We start from the raw sequence: 13,355 nt of genomic DNA, 5'->3' as shown, positions 1-13,355 counted from the left end.
TGTAAAACCCACTCCACGCCTTCTCTCCTCCCTCTTTCCGACTTGCGCCGGTAGGAGGGACGGAGGTGGGAAAGAGGAGTAGCTGCGCCAGCGTGCACGGTGTGCCAAACTTACAAAATCCGCCTGGCCACACCCAGTTGGCGAAGCACAGGTGCGCTGCGCCCCCGCTGCGCCCAGTCTGCGAAACTAGAGCCCTTAGAATCAGGTGCAACCGAGTTCGATGTATTCACAAGCAACAACACAACTCATGAGTCAAGCTCCGGAACAAGATTGAAAACTCACTCTCTGCGCTCTCCCCTTTATGCAGGTGGAGCAGGGCCGGACTGGGAAAATTTTTCAGGCAGGGAGTCATACATTTAACCAGGCCACCCAGCCCACACACGCACGTTCACGCACACACATACATGCACGCGCACGCACACATAGTAGTACATGTTGGCTGAGGCAAAACAAATATGCACCCCAATATAGGCATAATAGTCACTACAACATTCACTTCAATGTCACAGGGACACTCCGTATGAATCCAGTAGTCACAGCATTATTCCATTTCACATATGGGTATTCACCATATAACTAATCACCAGCAGTCCAGTCCAGTGCTTTTCCCTCCTACATGCCACTGAAACTTCTCACCAAAATGTGCCCCTCAATACAACAGTCACAACATGACTCTTGAAATAATGCTATGGTGGTATGCTCAAGTGAAAAACATGATTGTATTATTTTGTCAGTGAACCATTTAGATGCCAGCTTATATTGCCAGTCAATATAATATGCCAATACCATATTCAATGCAACAGTGAATAGTAAAAATATAGGCCAACAGCAACTTCAGCTTATGTGAATTATTTCAATAACATCAGTCATTGCCAAAGTCAAGTCAACTTAGACAGATAACAACACGTCATTTTATAAGCTATTAATAAAGAGATTCATGGGGTTGTTTGTTCGTTTCCCTGGTCTGCATGTCTTTTGACGCACTGGTCAGGAATAGCGCTCCTATTTCGTTGTTTTCATTTAGTTTTTAATGAAATAAAGGCTGTTTCATATTCTATTCTCCTCCTCTGTATTTTATTTATTTTTCTACCTTGATATAATCACGCAGTGACTGAAGTTAAGGCAGGCCTGGCGCCAGGAGGGGGCGGTTAAAAATTAGAGGGGGTAAATCTTTATTATGCAACATAGGTTCACAGTGAGTTATAAAGAGAGTGCAGCCGTGCGTAATCGTCGCGCCTAATGACAGCTCGTCGCCGGTGTCTCATGACAGATGGAGCTCACAGACAGACAGACAGACAGGTGGAGCAAGCGGCAAATTGGTATGAAAGCTGGTTCAGGGCATATTTGTCCATTTATGAATGAATATAGAGTGGAAACGCTTATGCATGTGCACCAAGATCCCGCAGTGGTTTTTTTTAGCCGCCCGTTCCCGCCCGCAGCAAAGTTCAAACCGCCCGCTCCCGCAATATTTGCATTGGGCACTGGGACCCAGTCCCAGTGCAGCCCTCTACTGTGAACAACGGTGTGATCAGTATACAGTACTTTACACGCAGCCCCCATGATAAATTCTTTAAGCTTAGCCTACCTAAAATGTGACACACTAACATATTTATTTCTAAGGCATCATTGTACAGAATAACATGGATGGTCATATTAATGTGTATGTGGTCTGAAAATAATGAATAAAACTCTTCTCAAGAATCCTGCTGTCTGTGATTTTTTTTGTTGAGGAACTGTTAGGATGAAGTGACCTAGGCATGGCATGCGTCATGTTTGTATTAATTTTATTGATTGATAGCCAGCACATCTGGATCTGGTTTGGAGACCCAAGGTATTGGTGTTGCTGGATCATGTGATTTTCTTTAGGGATGCCACAGATTAGTTACATATGGGGGCCCTGAAGTGACAAAAATCGGTGCCTGGAATTGGGCCTGATGGCTCCCGATCCTGTCCTCCTTGTTTCTTCTAAAAAGTCTTCTGTTGTCAATTCAGTATCTTAGGTTCGGCTGGCAGGTACTTAAAAAAGCACTGGAGATAGGCAGAATCTGATGCAATCGAGTTTATTGTGTTCACAGGCAACAACACAGACAAACTCATGAGTCAGCCTCCGGAGGACGACTGACTTCTGCTTTCGGTGCTCTGGCTTATATGCTGGTGGAGGTCGAAGAGATCTCCACCCATTTCTGTAGTCCTTCCCATTTCGATCCGTTTTTACTGGTAGCAGACTTTGCCTCTGTTCTGGCTCAAACTGGAATCTGCCACCAGTATTTCCGGAATCGCTCTCACTCTATTTTTTAAAAACATGTGATCTCTGGGGACTCTCATGCTACAGTCCCTCGTGCTTCCGTGTAATATGACTCATTACATGTACATCAAGTAATACAATCATTTGAGTGTGTGTGTGTGACCTTTCTTGTGTAATATAACTCTTAAGTGCATTAGGCCGTACAATCAAGTGAGTGTAATATAATTCTTAAGTGCATTAGGCAGTACAATCAAGTGAGTGTTCTCTCTTCTTTCACACAGCGCGTGGTAACTTGTATGAGTGTCACTGTAAGTTCACAACATCATGTGAGTGTAGGTTGGTGCATTATATCATTACACAGCGCGTGATAGGTTATATGAGTCAATAAGAGTTCACAACTGAGATGTCACTAAGAGTTCACACCGTTATATTGCATATTATGTATAAATGCAGTATTAGTTTTTGTAGAAGTCTACACACTAACATGGTTATATAGCTATTTGTATCTTACCCAACTTATATGGTCTAACACCTGATGAGGGTTTTGACTTTTACACTACAGCCCTTAGAAAATAATCACATTCGCAGTTGTATTTCAAGACTCTATTTTGGAATACTGAATTGCAGTATGATAATCATTTCGTGATTGCACTGACGAGACATGATGTGGTGAGTTTAGCAAATGCCACAGCTTTGGGATTCTAAGCGTTGAGTGCAGAAGTCGCTTTCATTCGGAAGTATGCAATTGAAAATCGGTTGGCATTAGATACGATTACAGCAGCTCAGGGAGGAGTATGTACTATAATTGGGGAGAGTTGCTGTACTTATTTGCCGTCAGAAGCAGAAGGATTAGGAAAGCTGTTAGTGGCTATATAGAATCTTAGCGATATACAGGAGAGGGTTGTGAGTACAAATAGGGAAGCTCATGCTTTAGGAGGTAATTATGGGGAATTTAAAGGCATGGAGTGGATAACACAAGCATTTAAGAGAAATCCATTGCTTGCATGGATAGTAAGTGTTTGTGGGCCACTTTTAATAATTTTCTTTATTGTGATTTTTGTGTTAGGCTGTTGTTTTCCCATTCTGAGAGCATTAATCCTCAAATCTGTGACTAACATTTCCATGGTTCAAAACCCTGTCAACCATGTACAGGTACTCATTAAAAGAAGGCCAAGGTGCGAGAGCACCTCATCTTTTTCGAATTTTTCATCTTCATCGGAGGATGATGAGGGAATGACGCAACAGGTGGATTAGGAAAAGGAAGGAGAAACAGCGAAATCACCTGAATTTTGTTATTCTTTATGCATGTTTTATTGTTTCAATGTAATGTTTAACAGATGAGGTGCTCTCGCACCTTACTTGTATCCTTCATTTTAGCATTACATGTATTTCGTTATTTAGTCTGAATGAATATTTTACTGTGTAATGACTGATGTTGTGTCCGGAGAAGGAAAGACCATGCGAGTAAGAAGAAAAATGCTAAGCTCAATGTAAGCTGTTTTTGCAGTGGTCGCCCCAATTGATTGACGGGAGGAAAAAGTAAAAGGGGGACCGTGGGGGAATTTTCCCATAAGGGATATTTTGGATGTGTGTTTTTTTTTCGCCTCCACTAGCATTGAGTTTGGTTATTTGTTATTTTCTTTGTCATATATGTATGTATTCATGTTTTAATCAAATATATTCTTAGTTTTTAGTGTGTTTAATGCTGTGTTTAAAAAAAGGGAGGGTTGTTAGGATGAAGTGACCGAGGCATGGCATACGTCATGTTTGTATTCATTTTATTGATTGATAGCCAGCACATCAGGATCTGGTTTGGGCAGAGACCCAAGGTATTGGTGTTGCTGGATCATGTGATTTTCTTTAGGGATGCCACAGATCATATCAGAGGGGGCCCGTATGAGACCATGAAGATCAGTTACATAGGGGGGCCCTTAGAAAATCACCACATGGGTTAGAGGAATGTATAACGATTCCAGATGTGGGTTTTGGCCGACTATATAAGTGTCTATATGTATGTGACAGACTGAGAGATTGTACCTTCTCCGCAGCACTGCTATTAAACCGTCAATTGCAGACAACTTGTCATCCATTGTGCATCTTTTACTATTTTGTCTCTGGACCAGAAGTTCTTTCCTATCAGGAACTAATTGTAAAGATGATGATGAAGTAATGAAAGACTACTCATTATGTGTCACTTTACTTTAGGACATAAAAAGGTTAACTGATGGACAGGTTATTGAGTAATGATTCTGTACTGACCGCTCGCTCCATCAGGAGGTGGTCCCCTGAAATGGAAGGTGCCCTGAGAGACTGCTAGACGGTCTGGGATGAGCTGATCAACCCGCACGGTGAGGACATAGAGGGGCTGACACACTGTCTGACGGATTACCTTAACTTCTGTGCAGACGTGGTCTCCCCTACCAAGACTGTCCGCTGTTACCCTAATAACAAACCATGGGTAATGCGGGAAGTCAAAGCTGTCCTCAACAGGAAGAAGGCCGCCTTTAGGAGCAGAGACAAGGAGGCGATGCAGGAGGTGAAACACTGCGTGAGGGAAGCAAAGGACAGCTACAGGAGAAAGGTGGAGCAGAAGCTGAAAGAAAACAACATGAGGGAGGTCTGGGAAGGTGTGAAAACCATCACAGGCCATAACACAAAGACCAGAGTCGTAGGGGGGACAATGGAGAAGGCGAAGGAACTTAATGACTTCTTCAACCGGTTCAACCAGCCCATGCCCCCTCCCACCCTCTCCCTCACTGCAGCCATCTCTCCTTCTTCCCTCAGCACACCTCCCCCCAGACATCACAGCAGCAGCCCCCTCCTCCTCCTCCCCCACCTCAACACAACCTCCTCCATACATCACTGTGGACCACGTCAGAGGACAGCTGAGGAAGCTTCACCCCAGGAAAGCTGCAGGCCCGGACAAGGTGTGCCCCCGACTACTGAGGACCTGCGCTGCTGAACTGGGAGAACCGCTACAACACATCTTCAACCTTAGCATGCAGCTAGGGAGAGTGCCCACCCTCTGGATCTTCAACCTTAGCATGCAGCTAGGGAGAGTGCCCACCCTCTGGAAGACATCCTGCATCGTTCCAGTTCCCAAGAAGAACCGGCCCAGCGAGCTGAATGACTTCCGACCATTGGCACTCACTTCACACCAGAGTGGACCCCTGCCTGGTCACTTGGATCTCCAGCTACCTCACCGACAGGCAGCAGTACGTCAGGCTGAAGGACACCACGTCTGACACTGTGATCAGCAGCACCGGAGCACCCCAGGGCACGGTGCTGGCCCCTCTTCTCTTCACCCTGTACACCTCGGACTTCTGCTTCAACTCTGAGCTGTGTCACATCCAGAAGTTCGCCGATGACACAGCCATCGTTGGATGCATCAGGGACGACAGAGAGGAGGAGTACAGGAGCCTAGTGAGGGACTTTGCTGTCTGGTGCCATACAAACCATCTACAGCTCAACACCTCCAAGACAAAGGAGCTGGTCATTGACTCGGAAGTCCAGACCAAGACAGCGACCAGTTCTGATCGAGGGAGTTGAGGTGGAGGCTGTGGATTCCTACAGGTACCTCGGGCTGTGGCTGGACAGCAAACTGGACTGGACAACCCACACCAACCACCTGTACAGGAAGGGACAGAGCAGGCTGTACTTCCTGGCTGGACAAACTGATCAGGTGGGCCGGCTCTGTGGTTGGCATGAAGCTGGACTCTCTGGTGACGGTGGCGGAGAAGAGAACACTGGACAAACTGCTGGACATTATGGACGATGCCAGTCACCCTCTGCACACTGTCATCAGCAACCAGAGGAGCCTGTTCAGCCAAAGATTGCTCCTTCCCAAGTGCAGGACTAACAGACTGAAAAACTCCTTTGTCCCTCAGGCCACCAGACTGTACAACTCCTCACTCGGGGGGAGGAGGAGTAGCCAGTAGCCACTACAATAAGTATATCTTATATCCACATTTATATTTTGCAAATTGTTTTTACTTTTTACTTTTTGATACCCTGTGTGCTCTTTTCCCTGTGTGCTGCTATCCAATGCTGCTGCTTAATTTCCCTGAGGGAGTCTTCCCAAGGGATTAATAAAGTTCTATCTAATTTATCTAATCTAATTAACTAGTTCACTAATCATTAAGTCGTGATTAACTCCTCTATGAAATTTGATCAGGGGTTACTGAAGAACTGACCATTAACTAATAGTTAGCTCATCATTCGTTCCTCATTAGTTCCTCATTCGTTCCTCATTAGTTCCTCATTAGTTCTCATTAGTTCCTCAGTAACTACTCCTCTGAAATTTGATCAGGGGTTACTGAAGAACTGACCATTAACTAATAGTTAGTTCATCATTAGTTCCTCAGTAACTACTCTAATTTTGTGTACCTTAGTTCCTCGGTAACTACTCATTAGTTCCTCATTAGTTCCTTAGTAATTACTCTAATTTGGTGTACCTTAGTTTCTCGGTAACTACTCTAACTTTGTGTACCTTAGATCCTCAGTAACTACTCATTATTTCCTCATTAGTTCCTCAGTAATTACTCTAATTTTGTGTACCTTATTGTAAAGTGTTACCATGAACCCCAACCTAAATCCAAGTTTGGAATATACAATAGCTTTCATGTTTGGGCTGGGATACATAACAGTAAGGCAACAGACAGCAAAATTCACTTACACTTTATAGAATAAAGCTGTAGTGCCAAGAAGGCCATTATTACAACTACATGAGAGAGCCATTTATGTCAACTGCCAGTGCCTGGTGTTCATGTGTCTGCAACTTGTTACAGGCTGGTGATTAATAATAATAATGAATAAATAGCATTCTTGTAATGTAATCCCAAGGATTATGCAAATAACTCAAGTTTATGTACCACCAATGACATGCCCTACTGTAGACATTTTTCTGTACCTTCTGCCAATTGCCCTGCACTGGCCTCTCCTTCTGAAGCATCAGCAGGACTGGTACCAGCACCACCTCCACCTTTACATAGCAAACATAGAATTATAGTTGTTTTGCATACACTATAGTTTATACTCTACAGTATAACAGTGAATTTCTTACTTGATTTGCCCTTGTATTCATATAGGATAATGAAATGATCATATCCCATTTGTTGCACAAATAAATCATCTCAAAAGTAGTGAAAATGTGGCGAGTAGGTCTGTGGTTTTCAAATCTCAATCCTTATTTTACCTTAAAAACTTGTGAATTTCAAGGGCCTACATGTCTACACTGTAATTGTAAAATCCAATCCTCAGTGTTAATTTAACTCTCTCTGAGAACATACAAATGGAGCCTTACCAAATGTACTATAGGGTCCATTTATCAATCATTTATCTGGCCTCAAGGACCCCTGGGGGTCCCCTCATGCTGAGAAGAACCAGTGTTTTTTAGGTAATTTACTTGCAGAAGCATTGTGTATTTTAATCTCAGCGCCAGCAGGCTCCGACACAGACACACACGACGCGAGTTGACAAACCCCCTCCTCACCATGCTGGCTGTGTTTACAACGTAGGACTGTTGGGGCGGGTGTAAATCGAAACAAATCAATCACGTCTTGCCTTTTGACAACTGACAAGTGGCTCAACCTCACACACCTCATCCCTCTCCTCGCATCATTGCGCCGCTGTGATTGCATTGGTCTGGCCTGCCGAAAAAATGACAAGCAAGCCAGCAGGCCAATCACAAACCAGCGCTTCGGGAATAGTCCCGGTTCTCCCAATGCGCAGTCCAGCCCTTCTCCACCTTTTTTTCTTTAATCCTACATGAGCCAGAACATAATGGTGTCATCTTTTGGCACGATCTCACCATTGATGAGTCAGATCCTAACGTGTAATCTCTTGGGCCACCTGGGTATGACTCATACTGGTGTACCGTGTGGTGCCAGCCTGGACTCAAATTTCCCCACGAATGTGTCACAGCCAAGTCTTACCTCATTTTTAAAAAAACATTTAATCTCAGTGATATTCATGCAATACATGACCAGATGTGTGTGAATGAGTACAATACATGTGTAAATGCGTACATTAATTCAACACATATTCCATACCTAATCAAACTATGCTGGTGAGTACTTACTGATTGCCATTTAACCATATGTAGGCGCAAAGGCGCAATAGGGTTAGTTGCAGCTGGCTAGAGGAAAAGGTCACTCTGACCCAATCAGTAGCAAGAAAGAGACTTCATATGTCTTATTAAGTCTCTTATAAGACATCTGTCGTGACGAGAATAACGAATATGTTTGTGATGTATCGCTAGACATGTGGTAACGGGATAAATCACTGTCGGGGGTATAAGAAGGTAGGCTAGTCAGGTTGTTGCAACATGGTCTATTTGTATGCTGCTGTGTGCAAATAAACCTCCTGTGAATTGAACTGCACTTCATTTCTGTTGAGTAATTAGAGCTTGTCTCCATTTCCTCTACGTCTACCCGTGGTGAGGTTTTGTGGTGCCTCACTGAGTAATTATTATTTAGTTATCAATATATATTACTGCATAGATAATAGAAAGTGTGTAACAGTAAACAGGCAAGGCGAAAACCACCACAGTTGCCCCTAGTTCTTTGATGTTGGGTTGGTGTGTCTGGGCCTTAACACCTATCCTACATTAGCTCGGTCAGCACTGTTGCTGTCGTTAGCACTGTTTGCGCTGTTAGCACTGTTAGCTGCTGGAGCCGTGGGCAGACAATCACGGCTCAGTCTCTGAATCATAGACATGCTCTGAATGTCTCCTGTCGCAGCTCCTTTAAATACTCCCTGCCCAGAAGGAAGCCTTTAGAATTGGTTGGTATTATACAGTGATTCACTTTTACTGGAAATCGGTGTTCTCCTGAAACGAACTTCAGTCAATGCTTCTGTGTAAGACATGCAGGTCTCATGAAACTTCTTTAATCAAGCTCGTAGTAAGGTTTCCTTCACAGTTGCTGTCTGTGTTTCCTAGCAACTTGCCAAAGACGTGGATGCACACAACTACAGTGCTTAAAGGTGCCTCCACAGCAAACCGACATCAAATAACTAGCGGTGACGAAAGCCAAATGCTGCATCGTCTACGTCGCCTCATGTCGCCTCATGTCGCCTCATGTCGCCCTGTGTCAGTTGCATTTGAACACACTACACAGACTACATCCGACGGCCAAGTAGCNAACTAGCGGTGACGAAAGCCAAATGCTGCATCGTCTACGTCGCCTCATGTCGCCTCATGTCGCCCTGTGTCAGTTGCATTTGAACACACTACGCGGACTACATCCGATGGCCAAGTGGCACATACCTTCTGCGCTGGCGTGAGAGAGGGTGTAGTATCTGAAGTTCTACGTGGTAATTGATTTCCTGGGTCTGATATGATCAGTTAGGGGCCCAGGTCAAGAATTTATTATGGCCCAGGTCAAGGATTGATAAGCTAGGTTGAAAGGTTGGATTCCATCTAGATTAGTTGGAGCTGTTATTCAGAGCAGTTCAAATTGGCTTCGAACCATCAGGCAATCCTAGGTGCTTGATTTGATGCTGGACTTCTTGTAATAAACCTTTTTATATACAAGCAACAAGAGCGGAGTGACAGAGTGGTACATCCGGACAGCCGAGCGCCGCAGCACCTCCACGGACTANGCTTGATTTGATGCTGGACTTCTTGTAATAAACCTTTTTATATACAAGCAAGACAGTGTCAGCGGAGTCTCCTTCATCACCTTCACATCATCGCTATTTAATAAACAACAAGAGCGGAGTGACAGAGTGGTACATCCGGACAGCCGAGAACAAGAGCGGAGTGACAGAGTGGTACATCCGGACAGCCGAGCGCCGCAGCACCTCCACGGACTATTACATTCAGGCGGTCCCGGTGTTTCCTCTGCAGGCTCCACTTCACTCAGCTGCCTGACAAGCCCGCTGCTTCTTCCCACTTTAACCTGAATAACAAACCAGGGCTCGGTGCTCGGAGAGCCGGGGCTAGCTCAGAGACTAGCGGAGGCTAACTGGCTGTGCTTCCCTCCATCATGCTGCGGCTAATGCTCCGCTAGCCTCCCAGCTAACTCAGGTTTCTTATTCAGGTTAAAGTGGGAGAGGCAGCGGTTCTGTGGGGCAGCTGAGTGAAGTGGAGCCTGAGGAGGAAGCACCGGTTAGCCCCGGTTTCACTCCAGGCACATTCCCTCGCTACAGGGGCGAGGGAATAAAACCTAAACAGCCAATCAGAGTGATCTCTTTCACCGCCTAGCTCCGCCGCCGATTCAACATGCTCAATCTGCTGAAAAGCCGCTGGCGCCGACACCGAAGGGCCAACGGTACAGGACACACTGCAAAAACTAGGCCGACAGATGCTCACCGACGGCACGACTTTGGTCGACGGCCGACCGTCGCTTGATGTGTCAGGGCCTTCAGGCTCGCACAGTTACAGAAAAGCGCACTCAAATGTCGCACTCCTCTTCTTTGTAGGCCCAAGGTTTCGCCACTTTTTACTCATTACATCTGTCATTTTTCAAACTTTTTAAAAACAGAAGGAAATGAAAGTAAAATTATATGCCCCTAACTTAAAATGTAATTTTGGTTAATACTGTAAAAAGGAATGTTATACATCTGTATATTTTGTAGTGTCCATGTAGAAAATCCTACTAGGCATGTGGCGTACCTGCACATCACATTCATCGGTTCTTTTAATTTCATCTTTCAAGAGATAATTGTGATAATCAGTCAATCACTTCCAAATGTATCTCCGTGCCTGTCAGGTTGAGAGACACTGAAAGAAGCTCAGCAGTAACTGACATGCATACAATCTCCAACAACACGTAACACCACATCACCCTCAGAGACTAACAGCTGACCTTTAATTAATACACTGTGATGGAAAATTCTGGTATTTAACCATATTTAACCTATAATGTGTTCTGCATGTGTTGCTCATTTAACCCCTACTGTGACAGCAGTGTGACATGGAAGCAGGTTAAAGGTTACGAGCCAGGGAGGCTCCAACTACAAGTGTCCTTGTGGGCCTCAAGAGATGTTGTGTCTTAGGGATGCTTACTGCAGAACCACCTGCGTGCTATATATTTTGACTATTGACATGCATGTGTTTTGGGAACTATAAAGATAGCATAGCTGAAGAACATCTAGGCATTCACTGACTGACTGACTGTTCATGACTTATTAAAACTCAAAAAAGACAGCCGACATGTTTTTCTTTAAACTGTTTATTAAATAGACCGAAGTTGTTTTGCCACCACAACACAGTTGCTCTTTTTTCATTCATAGCTCCTCTTTGTTAAGGGAGTATCTCACTCTGCCTTTATCTGCTGATAACAGAGGGTTGAAGGCCAAATTTTGCTGCCCCGCTTCTGACACATTTAACACCTGCTGAGAACTGATAGTTTAAACGTTTCGTATCAGAAATAAAGAGGAGAAAGTATCACACTGAGCACTCCATTAGACTGTATAAAGCGAGACATGCACATAATCACAAAGAGTATGGATTTCTATTACACTCAAAATGAAATCCCAATGTCTAAACTCACTGTGTATGATTAGTATAACTAGCAGCGTAACGTGCCTCCCTACTGGGTCTTCTGAATGTGTTTGCATATGAATATGTACAGTATATTTTTCAGTTCCAATAGGCTTGTATGTTATGTGATTATAATTTTTATTTCATTTTATTTTTATGTTAGTTATTGCCTGACTTCAGTCCTGTTTATTACCAATGAAACAAATGCAAAATGTGTTCTTGATTTTTGACTTGCAAATAAATACCAGGAAGTTTTATGTTGGTCCACAGGTTTTTTTCATTCATGTATGACAAGCCCCTTATTTATTTTTATCTTGTCCACATTGACTTTGATGAGTGAGTGCATTCAGCTGTATTAAAAACCTGTTCATATTATGTCATTTACAGGACCTCTGTAGGTTTAAATATCGGGTGTATATGACATGAGAATTGTCTTTATTCTTGTGTGATATATTCTTTATAGCTAATGTTTTATTCCTACTCATTCTAAGTAATATAAGGGCTCTTGCACAGCCACTGAACTTTTCACACTGCAAAGGGTTGTTTGGCACACTTGCTTGGAACATGGATAATTTTGTTGTTGAAAATACCTGGAACATGCAATATCCTGTATCCTGTCATGGACCTAGAACATCAAAACATCAAAATGACCAACAGCCACAAGACAGTAGTGGTGCCTATGCCAGACGAGGAGAATGGGATTAAATTAAGCATGCTATCACCTCTAAAGTTCAGGACTCCAGAGTATCCTACTTAAATCACTGGGTCTTTTTGTTTTGGAGGGGAAGAGACCTCTGCAGATAATGACCACTAAAAGGAATCCTATCCCAGATAGTTCAAATGAGCCAATGCCTTTTTACACCTGGTATTAACATGCATCCTGGTTGATCAGATCGCAAGTGGACAGCTCTATTGAATTGAATTGAATTGAATTGTTTATTTATCTCGAACAGTTCAAGATATCAGTTGACAATTCTTCTTAAAAAGTCAAACGACCAGAATAGAAATTAATTGTACAGTCAGCTAATTCAACACACATGCATTTACAAAACACCATATTATATGTCTGAGAAGGGACAGAAAGAAGCCATGCTTATCTAGTCCAAGTTTAAATAATAGCCGCTTTACAATGCAAAATAGACCTACCAGAGGCAAACCAACTTAATGCCACAAAAATGTAAAATAAAATATACTAAGTATGTACAATTCTCATTTTTCAAGCTCTCTCTTATACATGTCCATGATTGATTGTTTATAGATACTTTTGAATTTTCTTATATGATTACTCCTTTTGGTCATTTCATCCAAGCCATTCCAAAGCAGCACCCCACAAACAGAGATGAACATGCTTTTTCGAGTTGTGCGAACCTTTGGTTGTTTTAAATTCAACAATCCTCTTAAATTGTAACCCCCATCTCTACCAGAGAACATGTTTAGTATGTTTTCTGGCATCATCTTGTTAATTACTTTAAACATAATTTGCCCGGTTTTATATTTGACCATATCCATGAATTTCAGAGTTTGAGATTTTAAAAACAGACTGTTTGTGTGTTCTAGATAACCAACTTGATGTACTATCCTTATGGCTTGTGAAGTGACAAAAATCGGTGCCTGGAATTGGGC

Source organism: Epinephelus moara, chromosome 20 (genome assembly GCF_006386435.1).
Source record: "Epinephelus moara isolate mb chromosome 20, YSFRI_EMoa_1.0, whole genome shotgun sequence".
Classification (NCBI taxonomy): domain Eukaryota; kingdom Metazoa; phylum Chordata; class Actinopteri; order Perciformes; family Serranidae; genus Epinephelus; species Epinephelus moara.
Note: the sequence above shows the minus strand (reverse complement) of the source record.